Genomic DNA, 10,867 nt, shown 5'->3' on the forward strand with positions numbered 1-10,867 from the left:
TTGGGCTACCGGGATCTTTGTATTTCTATGGCACATCTTGCTTTAGGATGACACTCACTTTTTCAGTTAGAAAGATTTTATATTGAATATTTTACCATCTTTTGGTCATACACAAGTCTTTCAAAAATTTGTCTTATGAAGGTATTTGTTTTACGACATTAAGTAGACGAATATTGACCTTCACTTGTTTCAATACCTCTAGAATGTCCTAAGAGTTAGAGAGAGATTTTAGTGCAATCAATCATTGGGGGAATGGTGCAAGTGGCTTGCCTTGAAGTTTCAATCTTAACTCTTATGGAGTGTTCCTAGGTATATCAGTTTCATCTACTTCCGGGTCCTTAAACTTCTCAGCCCTTAGCGGAATAGATTTGTCAATTATCTTCCCACTCCTAAGAGTGCTGGATAGATTTATCTTGCACAATTTGATTTAAAGAGCTTGGATCACTTATTTCGTATTACAGTTTAGGATTGAGGAAAGGTTAAGTAGGAAGCATCCCCCTTTTTATAACTGTAAAATGTGAATCCATCTTTTGTATAAATTTTATAAGTTCTCGTATTGCTTGAGTAAGCTCCTGAGTTTGTGTGAAATTTTAAATCAGTTCTTCTTGAGATTTTCCTTGATTTGGAATTTGATTAAAAAAACCTTGAGGGGTAGCAGTTTGTCCATTCCTCCAACTGAAGTTTGGATGATTTCTCCAACTAGGATTATATGTATTGGAAGTAGGTCCATTGAAAGGTCTTTAATAATTATTCACGGCATTAGATTGTTTATTCAATACCTCTTGAAAGGTAGGTATTATTGGACAATTTTCAGTTGTGTGAATGTTACAAGCACAAATACCGCAAACAGTTTCCCTAGCCTTATCCTTCTTTAGTTCCATGGCCTCGAATTTCCTTATGAGATTAGGCACTTTAGCATTGATATCATCATCCTCTTTCAGAAGGCATAACCTACCCCTCTCGTTTGATTGAGTGGGCTTAGAAGTGGTGCTTGATTTTGGGGAGATGTCCCATGATTATGAATTTTTAGCAAGTCTGTCCAAGTAGTCCCACACATTATTGACGTTTTTATTCATGAATTCTCCATTGCACATTGTCTCGACCAATTGGCACATGGAAAATGTCAGTCCATCATTAAAAAAAAAGTGTGTAATTCGCCACATTTTAAAACCATGTTGCGGGCATCAACTGACAAGATCCTTGAACCGCTCCCAACATTGGAAGAATGTTTCATCCTCCTTTTGGGCGAAGTTCATGATTGACTTTCTGAGGGTGTTCGTTTTATGATGTGGAAAAAATTTCTTTATGAACTCCCTTATCATGTCATTTCATGTGCTAATAGATTGGGGACGTAGTGAATGCAACCATGTCTTAGCTTTCTCTTTCAAAGAAAAAAGGAAAGAGTTTTAGTCTAACTGTGTCCTCAGACAAGTTAGGAAAATATAAAGTGACTATAATCTCGTCAAATTCTTTCAAGTGCAGATATGGATTTTCAGATTCAAGTCCATGAAATTTTGGAAGGAGTTGGATCACCCCTGGCTTAATATCCATATGTCCCGTATTTTTTTAGAAAAACCATGCATGGGGGCATGCCCACCCCCGCCTGCTGTAAATAGTCTCATAAAGTACGAGGCGGGGGGTGCTTGATGCACCTCATTCTCATCATGGACTTCCTTAACCCGAGGTTGAGGTTGTCTTCCCAGTTGATTGGCAGCCATCATTTCAATTGACTCTGAGGATCTCGAGTGGTGTCTAATCCTGTAATGGATAAATAACCCCTCAACCAATCCTCCTTCACTCAAAAGGCGTCGAGTGTTGTCAAGGATCCACTTGGGCATGAAACACTCTCAGCCCTCAATTTCAGATTCTAACCTAAACCTAAAAGAAAGTATGGAAATAGAAATCTAGAAATAGAAAGAGAGAAGGAATTAGAAAGAAGTTCCTAAATTAAGCTCCTGCAAAACAAAACAAAACAAATTAATTTCTAAAAATAGAAATTCTAAAATTAGAAAGTTTCAAAAAATAAAAATAAAAAGATGAGTTAGTTTCTAAAAATAAATTAGGAAAGTAAACTAGTTTCTAAAAAGGAAAGTTTCGCAAAACAGAAAATAGAATCTAAAAAGAGAAAGAGTTAGTTTATAAAATCAAATTAAGAAAATTTCTAAACGTAGAATTAGGAAGCTAATTTAGTTTTAAAAATAAAACAGAAAAATACTAATCTTAACCTAATTCCAAAACTAGCTACTCTCAGAAAAACACAATCGTTAATCCACGACAACAGCACCAAAAACTTGTTCACAATCCCTAGTGCAGGGTCACAATGTAGAAATAATCTCTATGAGACCGAGGTCGAATCCACAGGGACTAATCTCGTGTGTATTTTGAAAGTAACTAGAACTAGAACTATAAGAAGATGTGAATCTAAATCTGAATTAATTGAGAGAGTAATTGTGATTAAAGCAATTAAAACTAACAAATTCAAAGGTGGTAACTAGGGTTTCCAAGGATCCACTTATAGAGATCAGGGAGATCTATGCTTGATTCAAGGACATAACTGAAATCAGAGTCCCATCTTATCCAATTAGAAGATTTCTCAGTAAAACCAAATCTGAACTTCCTTTGACCTAATTCTCAATGGAAGAGAGGTGTGAGAACTGGAAGTGATTCCATCACAAAACCATGCCCAGTAGACAAGGTAAACAACAAGATTTACCAATCCCACAACCAATCATAAGAGAATTGGGAAGATTAGGCAGGATTTCATCACCAACCATGCCCATGGGATAATGGTGAACAACGGGATTTCCTAATTTCACAATCTCGATACATGAAAAGAACATACTCAAAGCTATCGCAGATCTATTGTAATTTGAGTCACAACAAACCATTAAAAACTAAAAGTATTTCTTAAATATCAAACTAGAATCAAAGATAGTTTAACTTAAACATGAATCAAAGCAATAAAAAACATCCCATCAGGCTATAAGCTTCAACTCTTAGCCCTAACTAAGAGGTTTAGCCAACCATAGACATGATTAAACTAAAATCTCTTAAGAAAAGCATAAAAACAACTAAGAAAAAGGAAGAAAAACTCTTGGCGACAGCTTCTCGATCTTTTGCTCCACTCCTCATATCCTAGAAGATGCCTAGGGATGCCATGAGGACTCTTATTTATAGTTGTGCATCACCTCCTTTCGTACTGACTTGGAAAAATCTGAAAACCGCCTCAAATTTACGCAATCTGCGCAAAACCTACGAAACCCTCAATTAGTCGAGGACGACCTTGAATTGGTCGAGAATCTTCTTCGACTGGTCGAGGATGACAGGAATTTAGAGGATTTGGTCACTGGAGTTCGAGTCAAGGAATCTTCGACGAGTCAAGGGACGAGTCGAAGGAGGCAGATTTTTAAGGTTCCTTTTCTTCACTTCAAGTCTTCAATGCTCTTTATTCCTCACTTTGTTTTCTTAGATCTTTAGCATGTGAATTCTTCATTCTTGGTCTCATAAGATCCATACTTTACCTTAGTGATTCTTGAGCGTTAAATCCATGCTTTTAGCATTATTTTCAATAAAAGCTCTTAAATTCATCTAACAACACAAACATGATTAAAATAGACCATTAAGCATTATAATGTTCATAAAACCAAGTAATAAATGGGGTCCAATGTGCAATATTTGATTCTCAACAGTGGACCATTATCCTTAGGTGGCTGTTTATCAAACCTAGGCTGAAATTAGTGATTATGATTGCAAGTTTTTCTTTGCATGTCATTTACAAGGAGTATAATAGTTGGAATTAAGCATTATCTTAATTGAATTCGTTTAGGGAAGAAGTGCTTAACTCCCAATCATCTTAATATTTGCATTACCTGATTTCCTTTTCCCTATGAGAAATTTAAGCATGACTCATTCCCAATTTTGAGGTAAATTATGAAAACTATGTTGCATGTTTCCTATGCGTGTAATTTGAGAAGATTAATTGCTAAATTCCTACATGCATGCTCAAATTCTTTGCAATTATAAATTGTATATGATTCTCCCATGTTTTAAGTAACCTAAGACTTATCTACATGCTCATTTAGATTCTCTTGGCAATTAAAGAAATCCATGATATTTTATAAAGTCAAATGATTGTATTTTATACTATGCATGTCTAAATTTCTCACAACTAGAAGTAGATCGTGATCTACTTTGGCGTGATATGAAAATTTATTTCCCCTTTTGTCGAGTTGGCCAGCAAATTTTAGAACTCGTATAGACAGTTCCATTGATAGGGCCATCTAAGGACCAATCTGACCCAGTTAGTCTGAATATGGATGGTTGGCAGTAGTTGGACTACGCGGGATGCTTGCTCCCAATGTCATGCATTCCTTTAATAAGTCTAGAGGGGATAAATTGGTCCATTAGCTGGCCTACCATGTCTATTAACCACTATGCTCATGCCTGTTTGAACCTGAGATGCCTTACGCTCATATAACACCCATTGGTAACAACTATGATGTGATCCAAAAGTCTTAGGAATCGGGCATGTGGAATGGGATACTATGCTCAAGCTATCGGCCTACGTTGGGGTGACGAGCCTCCCCATAGTGACCACAAGCAATCCAAGGTACAAACCCGCCTCGTGAGTCGGGCATGGTGGAATGAGACACTATGCTCAAGCTGTCGGCCTATGTTGGGGTGACAAGCCTCCCCATTGTGACCGCGACTGATTCAACTTACAATCCACCTAGGCCCTGCAATTGGGAGTAATGAACCTAAAAGGATTAAGGATTGCGGGCGCAAGGCCGCTGCAGCAGCCTAGGTCCCATGATCGGGATAGGGCATTAACTCTGTTAGGGTGTCCTAGTTTCTCCAAACTAATGGATGAATGAATGTAACTAATCAACATGGCTAACATACTCACCATTATATCGCATTAATTAGGTTGGTGACTTGACAGTCGAGGTCGTATTGAGGGAGTATTTGACATTGTGATCCTTAGATGGTGTCACTAGATGGAGTGTTGGATGGTAAGGGCATGCATCATATCATAATATCATGTATATGCATTAACAAGAGTAGTTAGGAACTGTGTGCTTGGTTGCTTTTCACTAATTACATCTATGGAATTGATAATATGTGTAACTTATTGCTAATGAAACCCACTAAGTTGATCACTCACTGTCACTCTAGGACGGCATTTTAAAACACCAACCAGAACCTGTCTTAGATGTAGGGATTATGAAGCTCGATGTGCTAGATGGATCGAGCGTGGACGATGAGGAGCTATCTTATTTCCAGATCTTTGGCGGATCCCCATAGACCGCCTTAGGATTAACAAGGGGACTCAGGGTGGGGATTTATTCGTTTTGGATGATATATTTGTGGGACATGGTCCCTTATGTTTATTTACATTATCTGTCTTTTTTAGCTAGATATAGATTTCATATTAGTGGCACATGAGCTCATTATATTGGTCTTGATTCATGTTGTATGGTCCACTACTTCTCCTCATTGCTTATGAAACAAACAAGTCATGCGCATTTTTAAACCCGTAAGATATAAGTAGCACCCGGGAATTCGAGAGATGAATATCTACTCAGCCCCGAAATTCGGGACATTACAAGTTAGTATTAAAGCATGGTTTAAGGTTAAGTTGGGCCATGGGTAGTGGGCCTGTCATAACGCAATTCTTAACTTAGGTGGGAGCGTCCGAACCTAGTGACATGCAAGGACCCTAGGACCGAGCCCTCCAGTTAATTGGAACGCTGTGACTTTAGTCTAGAACTTAGACTAAAAAGGAATTTAAACTGGAAGGAAAGGTGGGGATAACACTCGGTTGGGGACCTTGGAACTTTAACGTCGTGGCCCGACATGGAAGAGCCAGACGACTAAAGTAGCCCGCCCTACCCCAAATTCGTATATCGCACATACAATAACTCACTTTGGCTTATGACATTGGCCATTCCAGATTCCGACAAACCATATCGTCTCTGCCTTGAGCCAAGGACCTCCTAGCTACTTAGACCGTCAAGCAAGACAGTTCCTCAAGCCTGTATGGGCCGCCGCCAACTCCAAGCCAATGTTTTAGGCCCATCTTGATTGTGTCTTGCACCATTGATCACCAGCAGGCCATGAGATTATGACAAATGAGTCACCCCCACCCCTTACACCATGAAATTATCATAGGAGTGGTGGGCCACCGCCATTTGGGTGTGCCCTCACTGAATAAAGGACCAGAGCTGGCAGAGCCACCGCTGTTTTAAGCGGGCCACCGCCAAACATCGCAAGAGGTGGCGGGGCCACCGCCGAACCTTCCAGGAGCTGGCGAGGCCACCACCAGATCGGCGGGCCACCGCCGGACATCCTAGAGGATGACGGGGCCATCACGAAATCGCCGGGCTGCCGCCATCACCAAGCTTCAATGGGGCCTCCTACACATTTGAACCCCCTCTCCTTGCCCCTCCTAGCTATTAAACCTTTAAGGCTCCCCTTCTAAACTTTTTCAAATCCCAACCCACCTCTACTCTCACCCCATTTCCACTCAAAATACTTGAAAATGAATTTTCCTAAGTCCCTCTTTCTCAAAACCTCTCTTTCAAATCCATTTTTTTCCATAAGAAGCCCCTTGTCCAAACTAGTTATTCAAATCTCATTCCCTCCTAAACCCATTAACCTTTAAGATATCCCCTTCCAACACATCTCCTTCAAAAATCTCACCTTCCACCACTTTGTTCTTCTAATTTTTCCAAGTACTTTTCATATTAAACACAATTCCTAAAGCTAAAAGGATAAAGAGCTATAATTAAACTAAAACTTACTATAAATAATAAAAATATAAATAAAATGTATTTTAGACCATTGACCTGATGGAATCTCACAAAATAACCAAGTTTTTTGGATAAAGTGGCTCCTCCTACCCCAAAATCATATGACACGTCGAGTAACTCATTCCGAATTGAGAGATACACCAGTTTCAAATATCAAGTGGAGGGGGCCATCCCCAAAATGGTGCGCTACCACCAATTTCCACCAGCAAGTAGAGAGGCCACCACCGATTTAGTCCAGCAAGTGGTGGGGCTGCCGCCAAATCAGCGAGACCCTGCCAAAATTTTCTGCGATTTTCTCTCCTTTTAGATTAACTTCAAAAAGCCATATCTCCCTCAATATAACTCTGATTAGGGTGATTCAAAAGCCAAATTGAAGCTTAATAAGCCTAGTTTCATATAAAAATAAATTATAAGTAAAATTAAAATTTTAATATAATTAATTTAGGATGTATTGACAACTATCCAAAAATCAATAATTTCAGACAGCTGTTACTTCTAGAATTTTAATATTTTTTTTACAACTCTAAATGAAGTAAAATTTTGTAAAATGACTTTAAACTTAATGAAAAACCATCATAAATTTTTTAAAAAAATTTAGTAATTAAAACCATATGAAATATTACAAGCTATGAAGACATTTTGGAATCATACAGAAAATCATTGGATTTGAACAGCCAGTACTTCTGAAATTTTTATAATTTTTATGGAACTTCAAATGAAATGAAATTTTATGAAATAAAATTCAAATTAATAATAATAATAATATATAAATACTTAACTAAAATTGACAAGGATGTTACAAACAATACACGAGCTGGACATGAATTAAAATGAGAACTCTCTTTAACCAAGACCCGAAAGACAACCTTATCAATGTAAAACTTGAACTTCCTAATAAATTTTGATATTCCCCAAATGTTTAAAATGATTGGACTACAAAATTACGAAACCATACACCTGGGAAGCATTCACGGCTTGACCAAATTCTCTATCTTAGGCGACTACCAATAGACTTACTTCTTTGATCGAGTAGAAGACTAAGATCCACCAGGACTAGGAAGGGATATAACAAGCCTTCTACCCTGGTTAGGTAGATAACTGGCATATCGGATTTAAGCCCACTACAACCATCTCTCCATATTGGACGAACATTGAAATCATATATTTTTACTCTAGATAGAGGGGAACCATCATCATGAATCCAAAATTTTAAATTTAAAAAAAAAAAGAAAAAAAATTGTAGTAAACCGTCATGGTAAAATTTTTTTAAGGGGGGTAGACTATAATAAGCCAGACTAGCATATTTGGTCACACACTACCATATATATGAACATAAAATCAACGAAACTTAGGCATACAAAATTATAATATCTTTACCAATTTACATTAGGCAATTTCGGCGACGAAATTGTTTTTAAGGGGGGTAGATTGTAACACAAATCATGCCCAAAATCCTATATATATATATATATATATATATATATATATATATATATATATATATATATATATATATATATATATATATAAAACTAGTCCATGTTATCACTTACTGACCCTTGATGCTCGAGGTGAGCCTATACGTAGGTGATACCGATAAAGAATCGTACAAATTTAATTAACCAACCGTATGAAGCCAACGAATCTGCTTGATCATTTAAACTTCAAGTCTAGCCTCGTGAATTATTCATCTAGGGCCCAAATCTAACCTGCCTGTCACTGACTAATTAAGACAACCATAACTAAATTAAAGATCTACCCAAAGCCGAACTAGCTATGGCCCAGATCTTAACTAACGGACTAAGTTAACCTCTTTACTCATTTAGCTTAAAAGCCAATAGTTTAGGGAAATTATGACTGAGTCACCATTTTTATTAATTTTGAATAGGCCACACCATGAACTTAGTTAATCCAAACCCTAGCAACTGCACCTAAGAAATCTCCCTACCCAATTCATTCAAAAAATGTCATGATTATCTGAACAAGCTCCGAAAGTATAGAATAATGTCCATCTCATTGGGCTTAACGTCCATCATGGTTAGCGAACCAAGAAAGTGCCTAAAACTACTCAATTTGGGCCAGAAGCCAAGTGCTTAAAACACGCGAATCCCCTGGGCTGAAATCTGAAAACTTAAGTGAAATAGACCTTCCACTCTTTCACAAAGTTGTGACTTTCTAACCATTAGATTGCAACCAAAATCGAGGCATGAGTTAAAGATACTTTTCTACTCAAATCCATATAACTGCGGCCTTGATTGAACATCAGTGACCGTTAAGTGCAAATTGGGTCCATGTGATTAATTGACTCATCCGTTTGCCACTAAACTTGTCACAATCCTTCATCTTACTATGGGACACCTATTTCATGCATAGATGGGTAAGGGGGCCACTAGGACAGCCCTAGGAACTAAAAATACACCCACTAAGGGTCTATGCATTAAGACTAGCCTCCCTAGGGCCATTTGGACAAAAATCTCAGACTATATAAGCCCCAAATTACACTCTCTCTCTCTCACATACGAATTTTTTTGTAAGGAGGAGAGAGAGAGAGAGAGAGGAGATAATGGAGTGGGAGTCGAGAGAGTAAAGAGGGAGAGAGCTCCAAGGTGTGGGGAATTGGGGAAATTTCCTCTCCTACCACAACCCCTGGCTGGAGATCACGTCTTCGTCGCCTTAGTAGCGGTTTACGCCAATCAAAAGGTATCTATCCCATCTTTTTCTATGTTTTAGCACACTAGTCATTTGCATGTACCGTAATGTAAGACCCGTATCCTAGTCCGTACTGTTCCGTCGACTCCGATGATCATTCCCGTCGAATTTCGGTAACCTGCGACCAATAATTGACGTTTGCACGTGACCATAAGTCGAATATTATAGATTTGAGTCGACTTAATCCGAGACTTGTACCATTACAACCGCACCGTCGTCACGGTTCCGATGTCGTGTCTCGCGCACCGATTTGATACCCGGATAGGAAGAAGTGGGCTGACGTTTATTTTGAAGAAACACCACACGTTTGCAATCCGAAGAGAATCTCTACATGTCCCATCAATCAATCAATCAATCACCTCATGTCAAGTACAAGAACACCATGCTTTCTTTCTCCCCAAGTCAAGCAACCACCAAGTTAACTCTCAAGTCAAGTACACTATCACGTCACATCCATCACCCATCTCTCTCTCTCTCTCTTCTTACAACCCTCTCTCCCTCATTTCTCAAAACACATATTTCAAGCAAGAGAAGAGAGTGGACGCCCAAGCACCCCAAGTGTGAGAAAAAGTGATTTTTGTGTGGCCCACTTTTCCACCTCAAAATGCTTCATCCTAGCCATTCACTTCTCATCATACACCATCAAAGTGAGACACAAGGAGATCGGCTTTCCAACGGACCAAGGAGATTGAACAATGGGTATTACCATAGGCTAGATTTCTTGTTTTGATGAAGGGCCAAGTGAGGTCTACCGATTGATGGTAAGGATCTCACTTGGGACCTTACATGTGGCTGATGGCTCATCTTGATCCTCATGATCATTCCATGATGGGGCCATTTTCCATGGACCCCATCATGATGTTTATTTTCCTTGCATGGATAGGGTCATTAGACCTTACATTTCGGTGGAAAAAGGATCTCCACCGTTGATTTTGATCGGTGGTCCCATATATAATAGGACCCACTTGAGGTATGTTATAAATCATGGAAGGGAGGGCCCATAGTGACGGAGTCCCTCCATCACACGATCTCTCTCGTTCTCCCTCTCTCTCCCTCTTTTTAAATATTTGTGTGATGATATGGCCGTATGACCCACCCGGATGGACCCCGCCTTAATGTATGTCTTACCCACACCATCAAGCCATTTGGTGGCCCACTTGATCATGGCCCACCTCAAATAGGCGTTGAGCCCAAATTGTCCAACGTCCAAGGACGCCAGACGTGAAATAAAAATAAAAATATTAGCTTCATTCCAAACTTTTTGGGTGGACCGTTCATATAAGCCCCACCTTGATGTTTTGATTAAATCCGCGCTGTCCATCTCATTCCCTAGACATTTTAGGCAT

The 10,867-nt window shown here is 38.9% G+C and overlaps 1 non-coding gene across 1 annotated transcript; it reads left to right on the forward strand.

Annotated features, from left to right (window-relative positions):
- The first annotated feature begins 1,167 nt into the window (after nucleotides 1-1,167).
- LOC131221839 (small nucleolar RNA R71) lies at nucleotides 1,168-1,274 on the forward strand. The gene has a single exon (XR_009159615.1). It is a non-coding gene; the product is annotated as a small nucleolar RNA R71 (small nucleolar RNA).
- Nucleotides 1,275-10,867: the final 9,593 nt, after the last annotated feature.

Source organism: Magnolia sinica, chromosome 1, assembly GCF_029962835.1.
Source record: "Magnolia sinica isolate HGM2019 chromosome 1, MsV1, whole genome shotgun sequence".
NCBI classification, from domain to species: domain Eukaryota; kingdom Viridiplantae; phylum Streptophyta; class Magnoliopsida; order Magnoliales; family Magnoliaceae; genus Magnolia; species Magnolia sinica.